At 40.6% G+C, this 14,868-nt stretch overlaps 1 protein-coding gene across 3 annotated transcripts in view; it reads left to right on the top strand.

Annotated features, from left to right (window-relative positions):
- The window catches only part of luzp1 (leucine zipper protein 1), a 45,883-nt gene that overhangs the window by 18,403 nt on the left and 12,612 nt on the right, over positions 1 to 14,868 (top strand). The window contains exon 2 of one of the 3 annotated variants that reach the window (XM_005723815.2): positions 1,483 to 1,539. The exons of the other annotated variants lie outside the window; for them this stretch is intronic. The gene's annotated coding sequence lies outside the window, so the exon portion shown is untranslated. The remainder of the gene's footprint in view (positions 1 to 1,482; positions 1,540 to 14,868) is intronic. 3 annotated transcript variants of the gene reach the window in all.

The following is a 14,868-nucleotide window of genomic DNA, read 5'->3' as shown; positions in this document are numbered from 1 at the left end:
TCCACAGCATGTAAAAATATAATATAAGCTCTGGCGGACTTGGTTCTATGGTAGGTCTTAAAGGGTTAAAGTGGTGAAACAAGTTTGTTTCCACCATTTCAGAAACAGTTTTTTTTGCATATTTTGCCAACTACTCTGCTGGTTGTTGAAGTAACTCTTTTTTAGGTGCTCATCAGCATGAGCAGAAGCTGACACGTGGCTCTCGGCCTCAGACATGCCTGGCCTTGTTGTTGTTGTTGTACACGCTAACAAGCATAAAAGTATTGTGTCTGTATCATTGATATTGTGATGCTTTTGAAAACCTTTGTCATGTAAGGATACTGATGATATCGCAGATACACCAGTTGCTAAAATATATATATTAAAAAAGAAATGAACCTTGCTCAGCCATGGCCTTGAAGCTCCCACATCAGCGTGTTGTAGCTCATTTTCTTTGATCCATTAGACCTAGACAGAGGGTAAACACAATAGGTTTGTTTTTTTTGAAGCGTGGAATCATTTTCTTGCTAGAACAGGCATCCAGGAAATGAAAAGAAATATTGAGCGGGTGTAAACTTCTTTTTGTGCTTCTGGGGTGGTTCATGCTTAACAAAGTCTGAGAACCACAGATTTTAGAGGATTTGTGTTGTTCTTTTTAATCATTCATAAAAACTAGTGTCAACTACACAAGTATTTTCCATTTCCCTTTTTGTGGGCAAAACAGTTACAAATCAGAGCTTGCTTTCTTGTTTATGAGCCTGCTCTGTCTTCATCAGGATGGCATTTGTGAATTAGATTCTCAGACTTTACATTGTTCTTCATTTTCCATGTCTCGAAACTCAAGCTTGTTATGTCGTAAATAATGTTCCCTCTCTGATGTACAGTTACAAAAGTGAGCGTCCTGCTGCTGCTTACAGTTTCCAGCAGTGTTCCCTTTCTCTTTCGGCCCAGTCCTCTACTTCATTTCTCAGCCTTTCCCTCTCATCCTTTAAATTCAGTCCAGACTCGGGTCTTAAATCTGGATTCTCTGCGCTTAACCAAACATATGGAATGCTACTGTAGTGGAATGCTTCGTGTGTGTGTGTGTGTGTGTGTGTGTGTGTGCGCACATGTTTTGAAGCAGATGAGAGCTTCTAGGATGATGATGATGATTATGATAATGGTGCGTGTGTGTGTGTGTTTACCAGTGCCTCCCCAGAGAACTGAATAGGGCCTTCTGTTGTCGTGGCCAAACATTGCTTGTCTGCTCATGCATGAGTCTATTGCAAAGCCTCAGAATGTGCCCCATATCTGAGCAGTTAGCTCATTCTTAGCCTCTTAGCTTGACTGTGAACGATCTCCCTTACAGTGACTGCTTTGTCAGCCCGGCCGCCGGCCCCGGGCTTTGTCAAGTGCCAAAGATAACAATGGCGAAAGATGGCATGAGTGTGTGTGTTGATATAATGATGACCAGTGCTTCCATTTTTACTAACCTCACGCCCTCTCTGTGTGTTTTAACCACAGGATGGAGAGTTTGTGGAGCTTGATTTGCTTTAGAGGAAAGGATGCATCTTAAATTAAGTAAGTTGTGGGAAGTTCTTTGTGATTTTTAGGATTTCTGCCAGTGTGTACAAGCCCTGCAGCCCAGCAGGCCTGCACTTACACTCCTGCCAATCTAAGCAGATATATATATATTTTTTTTTTAAAGACATAATCTGTAATCAGGAAGTTGTCTAATATAGCCTCTTAACCCACTGTTCTTGTTAACTATTTTACACAAATAAGCATTGAGTGACCAGGCAGATGTTATGACCCAATACCGTTTTATCTGTAAGGCTGATACGTCTCCACTTGTGTGAATAAAGTCAACTGCAATTTCGTGCTCTCCTTCTCGTCCTCTAGTTCATTCCTTTTCATGTCTAAAGTGGAAAATAAACTATTTGGTGTTTCTCTTCAGCCCTTTCCAGTTTACAGCTCATACGGCAGCACTTCTTCTTTGACACATAATTACCAACTGACATTATAGTGGATGGATAGCACCATTAGTTGAGTGCAACATTGAGTTGTGCCAAATCAACCTCTTCTGAGATTGTCAGGCTTGCTGTTTTCTCTCGTTCTCAGCAGCTCCGGGGACAGAAGTAGTGAAGTTTAGTTTATTAGTTAAGTTTGAAGTTGAGTCAAAACCTACCAGAGTATTGCAGTTGGTATTTAAATGCATTAGGTCACTAACCGTGTTAGACAGCTTCTCAGTTTCAGGCTAGTCTGGTTAAACTCTCACATCTTTCCCTTCACTTCTTCTCCTCATCCTCCAGTCTTGCCTACTTTTCTTCCCTTCCTTTCCCCCTCCTCCTTGTCTCCTCGCCTCCTCAGCCCCTCCTCTACTCTTTTGTGAGTCTGTTTCCTGTTGGGCACAAATGCCGGCGCCGCATTTCCTTCCCTATAGCCTAAAGTAACACAGGAGTGGTACATACATGTACAGTTGCAAAAAAAAAAAAAGGAATTTCCAGTAAAATACGGTTTGATATTCACTGAGGGCAGCGGAAAGGACAAATGGTGTGACTAATAACACACAAGCACATAGAGGGATCACTCAACGTAAGTGAACCTCTAAATCTTCAAAAGCTACTGTGAGTCAGGTTTGAAATTAAAAAGATCAAACACAGTGCACAATGCAATGCTCACAGGAAGCGGGACCTGTATGAGCACCAAAACATGAAGAAAAAAAGATGAAGAATGCTGAAGGGGACAACTTCAAGGCAGCAGTCCCTTTTCCTGAAGTGGTTGAGAGGTCTGTCCACGGTTTAGTTTGAAATGTACGTTTTGCAATGGCAAAATCAGATTACTGATATTAACCCAACTGAGATGTTGTGACCTCAAGGCATCCCAGAAATCCTGCTGAACTGAAACGGCCTCGTAAGGAAGGATGTTCCAGAGTTCCTCCTCGCTGTTGTGCAATTCTCATAAGAAGCTGCAGAAAATATATAAAGGAGGCTTTGTGAGTAACTCAATCCAAGAAATGATAACTTCAATGAAGATCAGGTCGCATTTTATTATGAGTCATAGCAGACAGCCAAAAGGATTCGCAAACTTTATCTTCGAACTTCATTCAGTGCTCAGTGGGTGTGTGTGGGTGTCTGCGTTCTTACGTCAGATTAGTCAGCAGACAGTGTGTATCACTGTCTTATCACATCTCCTCTGCTGTCTGCTCCCACAAGTGTATAAGGTCAATATGTGGCCAGGGCGTGTTCTGTGTGTCTAAACCGAGCTGCCATTAAACATGTTTATTATTCTGAATGGTAATCCTAAAACTGACCATTAAAACCAACATTAAAACAGGAAACTCTGAAGGCACTTCCCCATCCTATTTACATCTCTCACTTACAGGAGCATGATTCTTTTAATTTATGAATGATTTATGCTTTGCACTCAGTTTAGTTTATCATTTGTTTTTGTTTTTTTCCTTGATGTACTTTTGCAATCTGCAGTCACACGCTGCTCTTAGTTAGAGCGAGACGATCTGTAAGTACCGCATCATCCCACGGGGACGCACATCTCCTCTGAAACACGTCATCATTTTACCTTCTGCTACATCTCCTCTTCTCCCTCTTTCTCTCCCCTCTTCCTGCAGCCACTGCTGCATTCCTGCTGCAGTAATCCACTCTGTCATCTACCTGCTCTGCATTCTATACAGTCATTCCCCTTGTTTCTCTCCCTCTCTCTCATCTTAATCTGCTTTTTCTCTGTCGCTCTCTGTCATTGCTTCTCTTCCATTATTGCACACGTTTCACTCTGCACATTTATTTCGTCTGAGCTCCTCTGCTGTGTCTCTTCTCCCTGTGTCTTTCTTTTTCTTCTTTCTCCCCCTTCTCATCACAGAGCCACTGAGGTCTCCATTCAGCCGCAGCGGGCTTCTAATGCCAAGGCTCAGGCTGATGAAGCACTGCCAAGCTCTGCCAAGCAAACTCTGTGTGTGCGCGCCCTGTGTTAGGATGGGAAAACGGTGAATGAACAGGATGCGGAGCAGAAGGTGGAACGGCTGTATGTTAAGAGCTATTGATGTGTCTGAATGAAATGACCGTGGTTGTCTATTAGCTACCGCGAGGCTTACGCTCAGAAAATTTCCAATTCATAATCACAGGAGACTTTGAGGATCAGCTGTCATTTCCCCCTCTTGTCAGTGCAAGGGGAAGGACACAGAAGTGCAGCAGGAAAGCAGGGGTAATACAGTGAAGGTGAAGGGAAGGAAATTGAAGGAAAGCAGTGACAGAAATGGGCGACTGGGGTGGGACATTTAGAGGTCACATGAAAGCAGATGATGGTAGCAGAGACTGATGACAAAGGAGAACAATAGCTGGGGTGATGAAAGAAAATAATGTATAGTAATCAATTATTATTGATGTCCTTGGCCTTTTTGGAGAAAGGACAATTGCTGCCTCTGTAGATTATTTCCATTCATATAATTTCTTCATTAGTTTCATTAGTAATTGTCAATCACTTTGAGATCAATTCATGATTTCTTTATTGTGTAATTCCTTTATGTGAGTGTTTACACCACAAATCTTAAATGGAAATGCATTTTTGTGGCCCTCCCTGTAACACGTGGTGCAGAGTTACACGTTGCTCAGTTTGTCTAAAGACACTTTCCTCCCAGTGACACTGCAGAGCATTAAGTGCTATGTAAATATTTAAGTGTGTGAGCAAGGGAGGGCACGAGACCAGTCTGTGCCGAAACCAGTAAGAGTTAATATGGTTGACTAATTATCTCTTGTACTTCAGCATAAACATCAATTACTGGTATTTAAAATGTTAACAATGTGTTTTGCTGATAGGACACAGACTGTTGAGACATCCTCAGAAATGAATTAGTAAGGTTGATTTCTGTTCATCTGGACGCAACGTTTTCAGTGGGAGAAACGTTTCATCACCATTCTGATTCCTTCAGTCACAGCAGACTTCAGGTTTCCTCAGCCTTATGAACAGTACAGCTGCATAACAATCAAAACCAGCAGCACTGCATAACATTGAGCCACGAGATCAGTTTCATAATCATTGATAAGCAAATTGTTTTGACCCTTAATCAGCGGCCATGAGTGCTGTTTTCAGAGAATTGGGGAGAGGCTGCAATCACGCGATGGTCCGATAGTGAAAAGTGTGCTGATCCTTTGTGTCCGGAGGGGCAGAACAACCAAGACATGCATTTCAGTGGCTTACCAACCCCAAGGAATGGGTCCCTTGGTACAAACAGAGCAACAGTAAATGAATTTAAGTGCTAATAGGATTGCAGGGAATTATACATCTGGGAAATTAAACAATCACTGGCTAAACGGATGAGCTACATTGTCAGATTGGACTCCTCAGTCTATTTACACCTACAGGCCAGTGGCCACTCTTTCAACTGACGAGGATTTGTACATGCTGGGCATGAAGGATTGCAGGTTTGCAGTTCATAGCCAATGTATGTGAGAAATGGAACGACCACTTGAACCCAGGAGCGAAGCCTAAGAGTACATCTTTACCTACTTACAATGCTGTGATTCCAGTCATTCCCTATTTTTCTGTGAAAAGTACTGATGGCCATTGGTAAATACTGATGACAATTTGCATCTCAATGATGTTGAAACTGAGCTTGTGGGTCATTGTTAGGAAATGGTGCTAGTTTCAGTCATTATGCAATTGTTCTGTTTTTAAGGTTAGGGAAACCTGTCAGCTGATACTCAAGAAGTCAGCCCAGCTGTCTCCAAACACAGTGGTAATGTGTATTTCAGAATAACACCACACAAGGATAGTATTTTAGATTTTGTAACATGTTCAGTTAAAGTTACTCAACCTTAATTCCAATCTTGATGTTGATCTTTTAAGTCATGCCGTTAGTTGAGATTGTATCCTCCTTCTTCTTCTCTATGTGAAATAGAGCCTGATCGATATATATATATGCTCATTGCTGGTCTGCATATATAATGGATCATATATGAGGCAGACGAAAACAGAGTAATACAGAGCATACACCAAATAACACTGCTCGATTCTCCAAATGTTCAGTAAGCAGATGGATTCAGTTCTGTATCAGCAGACGAGGGAGAAAATACTTAAAACTTAAAGTCTAAATATGGAAAGAAGAAATGGTATTCATGACTCTAGCTCTCGCCTAACTTCTGCCTCCACTCATTCCTTTTCTGCATTGCTCACACTTGTTCACATAGTGTTGTCTCTTAACAAGTGTCATCATGTTGTGATGTTTTCACGTTCTCTTATCAGTGTTAAACGCTGACACAAACGCATTCCTTTAGCAGCAGTTCATCGTCACACACATCTTTGCGTATTCGCACACGCTCATTGCAGCATGAGGATTTTACCTGTGCGTGCTGAAATTGTTTGAACAGCTGTTATTCTACCACAAAACTGCAGTTCAGCTCATTATAATCAAGGCTGATGCTTTAATGCTGCTATGACCTTTAGCCCCCTTGCTCTCAGGTCATGTATGCTATCAACCAACTGTGTGGATGACCCGTTGCAATTTAAAGACTGAACAAACACCGAGAGAAAGCTGTGAAACTAAAGTGACTTGAGAACCGCAACTGATTTCAAAAAAGAGATTGAAAAAAGCACGAGAATAGGTTTGCCTATTAGATGTTTGTTCATGCTATGCAAGCTTATTGAGAAAGCTCCTCTTTCTTTCTCTGTCTCTTTCTGTTCTCTAATCATCTAATCACAGCTTATACTAATTTCATAGTATGGTTTCACAGTGGCCAAAGTCTTCCCGTCACTTTACAAGTGGGACTTTCTAAGGTTTCATTTTCCTACGAGCGGCACACCCACACACCAATACAGACTGACCCATAAAATCTATTCCCTAATTCATTTCTGAGCATGTGGATTCCTATAATGGATTTCAGAATTAAAACATGCTGTTATTATCTTAATTAAAAGCTGTTAAATGTGTTACACAAAACTTCAGGAAAAAGTCGACAACATGCTAACGTTTCAGACTGGTGGCCTTTGTGTGAGAGAGAATGGATATGTTGTTTTCAGTGCGGCAGTTTGGCGAGTATTTGATATTCACCATTTAAACTACATTATAGTGGTTTAATAGCACTGAATTAAATGAAAGGTGTATTATAACTGGATTTAAACACAGTTTATGACTCAGGTGTGCACAGCTCCGTTTCCATGTTTCTACGTTGTCGCTAGTTTAGTTTGGAGTCCGGCCTATATAGGATTTGTGGGACAGATATTGTCAGCAGTTGTTTTTATTATTATTATTATTATCATTATTTTGAAAACAGATTTATCGGCTGATTTGTTTCTTTAAGACACACGAGATGTAAATGCATTTCTTAAGATTTGTTATGTGTTATTTATTTACATTCTCCCCAACGCTGCTCACATCAACTAGTAGTTGTGTTTGTGGTGTTCTAGATGTTTGTGTTTCCAACAGTGACATTGTCCACTGGCGTGTGTTTGACAAACTATGTAACGTCAATGCTCATAACATGGCTGAAGGGTGTTTCTGCCATCTCTTCTTTACTTATTTTTATTTATGTCGTGTTTAATGGCTAATATCACAGACAAATCAGCAGCAGCAGAATCCACTCTCTTCATAACAATGCCTACTCCATAAAAGACACTGGATCACATAGGAGTGCTATTTGGAAGGGTTGGTGACCTCTGAACCCAAGCATGGAGGATAACATGCTAAGGGGATGATTCCTTAGAAGTAGGAAAATATTTCTCTGGAACTATGTGGCAACTCAAATTGGACATAAATTTTAACCAGAACATCAAAATGAAGGTTTTTCTAAGCTCGCCTTTGTCTGAAATACAAGTGTCCATACACACAGCTATTTACATATGTCAGTGATTTAAGGCACTTTCTAACTTTGGAAAAAATTAAGTATATGTTCTCTTCAGCTGGGTGTGTGTTTAATAGTGCTCGTGGCTATTGATCAATGGTCATGACAATTTGCATATTAATGATCAAGGAACTGACCTCACAGCCCAGTGTTCGTTCAGTGGGCTAGTTTCAGCTAACGTATCTTCCGCTGAAAATGCTACGTCCAGATGAACAGAATCAACTTTTTGGGATTTACTTACCTGGATGATTGAGCAAGACAAAGAAATATGTTGGGTTATACAGATGTCTATCAGAGTGTCTGAAAGTTAGTCTTTAGTATCAAAGGACTTTACAAATCAAAAAGTTGGACTGGGAACAAGTATGCCACACTTTTTCTTCATAATAAGAATGTACCACGTGAGCAAAGTTTATAGAGTTGATAAGGATCTTAAGGATATTAAGCTCATTGACGAATAGGCAGGCTATGGATATGAGTTGATGCACACAAAGCAGTTAACTTTAATGCTCATTTTCTGAATGCTTTTTGTGAAGGACTAAATACTTTGAGCAATTCTTCAACATACTGAATCTGTTCTGAAGCTGAGACAGAAATAGGATCGAAACATCCTCAGTTTAGCTTTTCTGGATCATGGATCATGGATCACCCATGTGGACCTGCATGTGCCTGGCTAAAGCAGGTTAGCATGATAAAAGCTGTAATGTTCAAAGCTATCTATCGCAGTTACCTTCTTTAGATTATAATGACAACATTCATCAGTCGGGGGTAGCGTTTTGCCAATGGGCATTTTGAAATGTAACTTTTGATAATACTTTTTATAACTGTACCTCAATTTCCCCACCGACCTCTGCCTTTTTAGCAGGTCACCATTGAAAATAATGGCTTCTCCGGTTAAATAAAGGTTACATTGATTGTCTTGTGTCATATTGTGGTATTGAAATGAAAGTACCGCCCGGTTCTAGTTCAGCTTCAGTTGATATCCCTACAGCACATTACACAGTGGACATAAAGTCATACGAGTGGTTTCTTCTGCTGTTAGCTTGAGTTAAGAAGGTTACAGACTTTTTTTTTTATTTTTATAAACAATAATTTACAAAAAGTGCCTCCTGAAGATCATTCACGTAACGAGTGAACGGAAAATATATTTTTTGTTTTGATTTGATTATGATCAATTTATCAGGTCTGCGGTAATGAGATTTTTTTTTCCCCCCCTGTTTTTATTCTTCCCCTCTAAAGAAAAACCGAGGTATGAACTGAAACCACATCCCAGAATTGAAGTATAAACTGACCAGTAGTTTTGGAGAAGCCAGTCAGCCAGTTGGCAGATGTATCATTGTGGCCTTTTTTTATTAGAAGCTGCCTGATCAGAGTAGGCCTGGTTCTTCTAATTTGTCAGCACTGACACTGATTTATAGCAAGTAAAGAGACAGCTCTGTTTTTAATATCCGTGTGCTCTTGGGGATCAAAGAATCCATGCATTTTTGAGATATTTTGTGTTTCTGTTGAACTAACTAGATTTAAGTTGCTCCAGATCTCCTTGGCTGCAGATCTGCCCGAGGACAAGTTAGCTACTGACTGGCTAGTATTTTCGGGTGCTGAGTTTTAAATAGAGCATCAAATATACTTCCCCTGCCTCTCTCCTTCTGTGTTGCAGCAACAGTGACTTGTGGATGTAATCCTGATTTCTGTTGGAAAACATGCTACAATTAACTGTTTGGCCATGAAGATTAGGAGCAGAGCCGAAAGAAATAAGCTCTGGGAGCTTTGAGTTGAATTCAAAGGCACAGCTTCAATCAGGTCATAACCAGAGAAGCCAAAAATGTAGTACATGTTTGGAACAGCAATACTCTTCCAACGAGTCTGACAACTCCTCTTGCTTTTTTTCACTCACCCTGCCACATCTGTCTTACCCTCTCTTCCACCTCTTGTGGGCTTTCTCATCCACATCCTCCCTCTTTCCCCTCCCTCTCATCTTCTTATCATGCCCATCCTCACAAGTGTAGTGGTGGTTTAAGCCCCAGCAACAAGGCCCTTGATGTAGACAGGGGAGGGGATAAGAGACCTAGAAATGGGTATGGGTTACTAGGCTCACAGGGAAGAGGATGGTTACTTTTCACCAAAGCTTTCAAGCTAAAACTGACGGACTGAGAAATGTGGGTCACAACCATAGACTGGTCACAAGCAGAACTTTTACTTACCTTAAGCATAACTTTTGACCACCTTTCAGCTGGACAGACCTGATACTGATACTCAGAAAAATACTCGATGCAATTTTTGATACCAAGGGGGATAAAATTAAGTAATGGGGGTTGATTGAACAAAGATTTGAACAACAATTGTCTATACAGATGTTATAGTTGCTACAGTGTTGTTTATTTTCTGTTTCTGTCTAGTTGCCAGTAAACTTTTCTCAGCTTCAATCTGGCGCTTTAACTGAAACATAACACTTTTTTACAAACAAATGATTGTGTTATTCTGTTAAAATAAGTCTGTTGTGACTGATAGGATTTTCTGTTTAGCTTCAATATTAACATTATTGTTTTATTACTAGCCAAAGCCACTGATGATGACCTAATAGATTTATTGTGGGTAACTGCTAATCGTTGCATGGCTAGCATTAATCTGTTTGCTGGCCACATTAACAATTATGACAATGGTTTAATACTTCAGTCTTGTTGAAATGGGAGCTTTACTGACCTCTCGAAAGGCCTTATAAATGCCAGGGTGTGAGTCTTAAAGATGCTTCTAGTGTGATAGCATTTTTTATTATTATTAATTAGTATCAGACTATTAATTTTTCTAATTATCCTACTCTGTACACATGCAGTCTATCGTACCTGCACTACTGGAGGACAAAAGTAATACCATCCCATTTTATGAATTTTGGTATCAAAAGGTAACATAAGTATCTGTTCTGGCGATATCGCTATAACCTTTTTATAGTGTGACAGATGGCAGATTATGCATTTTTAGACTTCTTCTGTCCTTTCCTTTTTTGTTGCTCTCCATCTAACTAACAAATGTTGGTTTTTCACACTATCCAAAGTCTGCAACTTGAAGTTGAAGTTAATTTTACATCTTAAGAAAAAATACATTTATACAGTTGCTGAGTTATTCCATCACCTACCAATCTTTGGAAGAATTAAAAAGAAAAACCTGACGTATCACCTTACCTTGTTTTAAGGGGATACAAAATCATCACTAAGATGTGTTTTAACATTGAGTGATGTTCTCCTGACATACAGACAGCATCTGCTTTGTCTTTATGGTTGTGGTTAACTGCCATGTCCCCTTACATAAACATATCTATTTTTCTACTAGAGACGACGTTCTCTTTACCCACTATTTCACCACATTTCAGTACTTATACTGTAAATTGCCATTTCACTCTGGCACTTAAGGAAAAATCCAACTTGCTATTCCCATCCCACTTCAGCTTTTCCTATTGAACAAGCTACACCGACCTTAGCTCCTTATCCGTTTTTCTGCTGAAGAGCAACACTGCCTTTCACTTCTTTACCATTTTTCCAGAAGTGGTGCAACACTGAAAGGGTGAAAGAAATGGAGAAAAAGCAACATGACAGCACAGGAAACCAAACATTATGGGATGCCGGTTTTCTCTTTCTTGGAAAAATGGAAAAATGCAGGCCAAGCATCAGGTCTCTCCACCATCTTGTGGCTTCCACTCCTGCGCCAGCATCCTTCCACTGCAGTTGTCCTTTCACTCATTCACTGGACACACAAAATACACGATACGTGTCACACATTTAAATATTCAAACTGGCAACAACCCCCCTACATGAAGATGTGGTTGAGGCATTTTGATTGGACTGGAGCCCTTCTTTAACTACCGTGTATGAGGCAGAGAAGCTTCAGGCCCATAAGTTCCAACCCAATGTCAAGTGCAACAGAGAGGTGATTTTTTTTTTCTTTCTTTCCTTCCTTCTCTTTTTCATGGAGAGAACAGAATGTACTGAAGGCAGCAGGCAGGCAGGAAGAGAGTGGCTAAAGCCTTAATGATATGGTGTATGATTGTAACCTTGGAGTGTGTGCGTGCGTGTGTGTGTGTGTGCATGTGCGTGTGTGTGTGTGAGCACAGGCAGAGTGTGTGGACCTCCTCTACAAAGCTTTACTTCTGTATCCTTCTGCTGTTCTGTGACTCCTCAGAACAACAGTAGTCCTGGGAGGCCCCTCTGCTTTCACCTCTTCTTTTTCTCACCCTCTTCTCTCGTACGTCACTGTTCGGCCCTCCCATTGCATCTTCATTCGTCTGTTGAACTGGACTGATTCTTATTTTCTCTTCCTTGTTGCTCAGAAATTGATCATCATCAGATGCAGATGCAGCTTAGGCCTGCTGGGCTGCTGGGTTACTAATATGCTGGTGCGAACCTAGGCAAGGAAATAAATAGTTACTATAATTTTTACTATTGACCAATTTTTCCCTTTGTTCCCCTTGTGTAATATAGAAATTATGCTTTTTTTTTTTTTAGCTCTATTCCCTGCAGGTGGCTGAATTGTTAAGATAGAAGAAGCTGTTCAACTTCTTGCCATTTGATTGCAGAAATTGGCACATTTAATTCTGCAACTTACAGTTATGACGTTTCTTGCCCATTGAAGGCACAGGTTTAAAGCCTGTATTGTCTTTAAAAAAAGAATGGTCTCTGCTACAGTTGTGCGTGCATTGTGTGTTGTTAATTCATGTGTATTGATAACAATGCCTTGACCATTTCACTTCCTGGTCAAATTCTTTGTCAGTTTACTTTGTTAAAACCTGACCAGTTTTCAGAATGGAAAAAAAAATGTCCTGTGTAGCTTCAGAGCTGTCAGAAAACATGCTGGCATTAAGAAAGGGAATTGATCAGCTTGTAGGTCTATGTTTGCAGTGCATTGGACAGTTTTAACTAGGCTTTAAGTGGAATTTGTTCTTGATTACTGAATGTTACGTGCTAAAACCACAGGGCATAATAAATTCATTGAAATCTTTAAAATGTTTAAATTCTCTTTATCATTTTTATTTTAATTACAAAACTAACTGGAGTACGGTGTTTCACTTGAATCCCATATACCCTGAGGGCTGAAGGTAACTGCCTGCTTGAATTGATTGGTAATTCAGTCATGCCTTGGTATCAGTAACACTGTGACCTTGGGTTTTTACCTTCACATGTTCCTGGTTTATTATTCCTTGCTTTCCAGCAGCTATCCCCATTTCACTGGAACCACCTTCCATTCATTCTTGTCCGTTTTAACACTAACTCTCTGGCTTCCCTTTATTTCTAAAGAACCTCAGTGACTTATTCAGATGGCGTTTACGGTACTCGCTGAACTCGTGTTGCAATCAACAGTTTCCGTGCCCTCATTTTTGTAACAACAGCAAAATAGAGCATGAAGGTCAAGTAGTGGACATCCTGTCCACGTTTCAGGGAAGTGGAAGAGGCCGGCATCATATAGCGACTGGTTGAGCGCTCTCCTCATATACAGTCCTATATCAGAATTGGGTCAGATAGTTGCAGGAGTTACCCAGGTTTATCATGTAGTCAGAACAATGCAACCATTGCAGAAGAAAATGAATGGGAGGAATGTGTTCAGAAACCAATGACTGAAATATCTGGTTACCAATTGTTCCGATTGACCTGATCATCTGAGCAGACGGGCTTTTAAATATACTCTCTGTGGCTGGGCCGTAATTTATAAACCGTGTTCAAGTTAGGAATACACTTCTGCGAAAAGAAAGAAATGGCCAAGGACAGCTTGTCAGTGTCCCGGATAGGAGCAGACAAGGTAGCATGAGGGACTGCCAGTGCCCTGGTTAGTCCATCATTAGGAATGTGTCTACATAAAACGGGTCAGTTTCACTGCCTCAAAGCTCCTGCCCCCATCTAGGTTTTCCATAATTGTCAAACAAAGCACAGAACAGGGGAATGAAACTTGGAGCTGAGTTCAGAATACCTCAGCAGCCCCACTCCTGCCCTACTTCCTTCCCTCTTTATCCTCCCTTTAGCATGTTTTCATGTTCTTGGCTGTACAGAATATCCTACTGACTTATGAGTAGCCAGTTGTGGAAAAACAAAGGAATATAGAGACATAAATGGAGTTTTAAAAGTGCTTATCTGATCTGGATCTTGGATTGCAAAAGAAGGAATGCATGGTCTTTAACTAAATACTGCTTGGATTCTTCTTTTTCATTCATTCATACAGTAATTTCTTTAGTGCTCATTTTTGGCTTCCCCTCTCTTCCTCATCTTGTTTCTGCTCTCCGCCTTTCACCCACTAGCCTTTTCTTTCCCTCTTGTCTTGTCCTGAACATGGATAATGAGGCCCCAGGCCTGCCATAAGTGAATCATGTATGTTGATTGGTTTGGCAGAAGCAGGCCCTTGCCAGAGTCACTTTGCACGCACTGCCACCCCTTGAAAGCGTTCTGTTGGCCGTGCTGGTGTGCGTGTTAGAGAGAGATGAAGGGGAGACATGAGGGAGAGAGGGAGGTAGAGAACTGGCAACGAAATAAAGAGTGAATGAGAGGAGAGCTAGGCAGCCTGCCAAGACAGGAGTGTCTGGATCTAACAAAACACATTTATTAAGCAGGACAGGGCTTAACTGGAGCTGCTTTTCGGGACCAGATTTGGACACTAAGTCAGGATTTGGGATTATGTTAAAGATAAAGTTAAAGATAAAATTATTTTAAAAAAAATAAAATTAATTTTGTTGGTTTTTTGTTCTTGTTCTTGGGTTCCCCAACTTGTTCTTTTTTTTCCTTGTTTTGCTGTCTAGAGCCTGAGGCGCAGAGTGTCATTTACTGGACTTCTTGTTTTTAGCTAGGTTTATCTTTCCTGCTTTGTGCTGAAGTCTACAGAGTTGTCTTGAACCTAAATGTTTTTGTCAGAGTGTCTGCTCTGTTTTTAATAGATCGATGGGAATTTCTCTGTAATTTTACTCTGCTGGAAGGGGATCAGTCGGGACAGCTTTGGAATAGAGCGACTAGCTCTAGACAAGAGAGATAAATTGGTCTACAGCTCACTTAACAAGCCACAGCTGAGTAATGTCAGTGCATCAAAAGTGACTTAT

This window comes from Pundamilia nyererei, unplaced genomic scaffold (genome assembly GCF_000239375.1).
Source record: "Pundamilia nyererei isolate P.nyererei 1_Seehausen unplaced genomic scaffold, PunNye1.0 scaffold00010, whole genome shotgun sequence".
NCBI lineage: Eukaryota > Metazoa > Chordata > Actinopteri > Cichliformes > Cichlidae > Pundamilia > Pundamilia nyererei.
The sequence above is the reverse complement of the archived record's forward strand: the minus strand, read 5'-3'. Positions and strand labels throughout refer to the sequence as shown.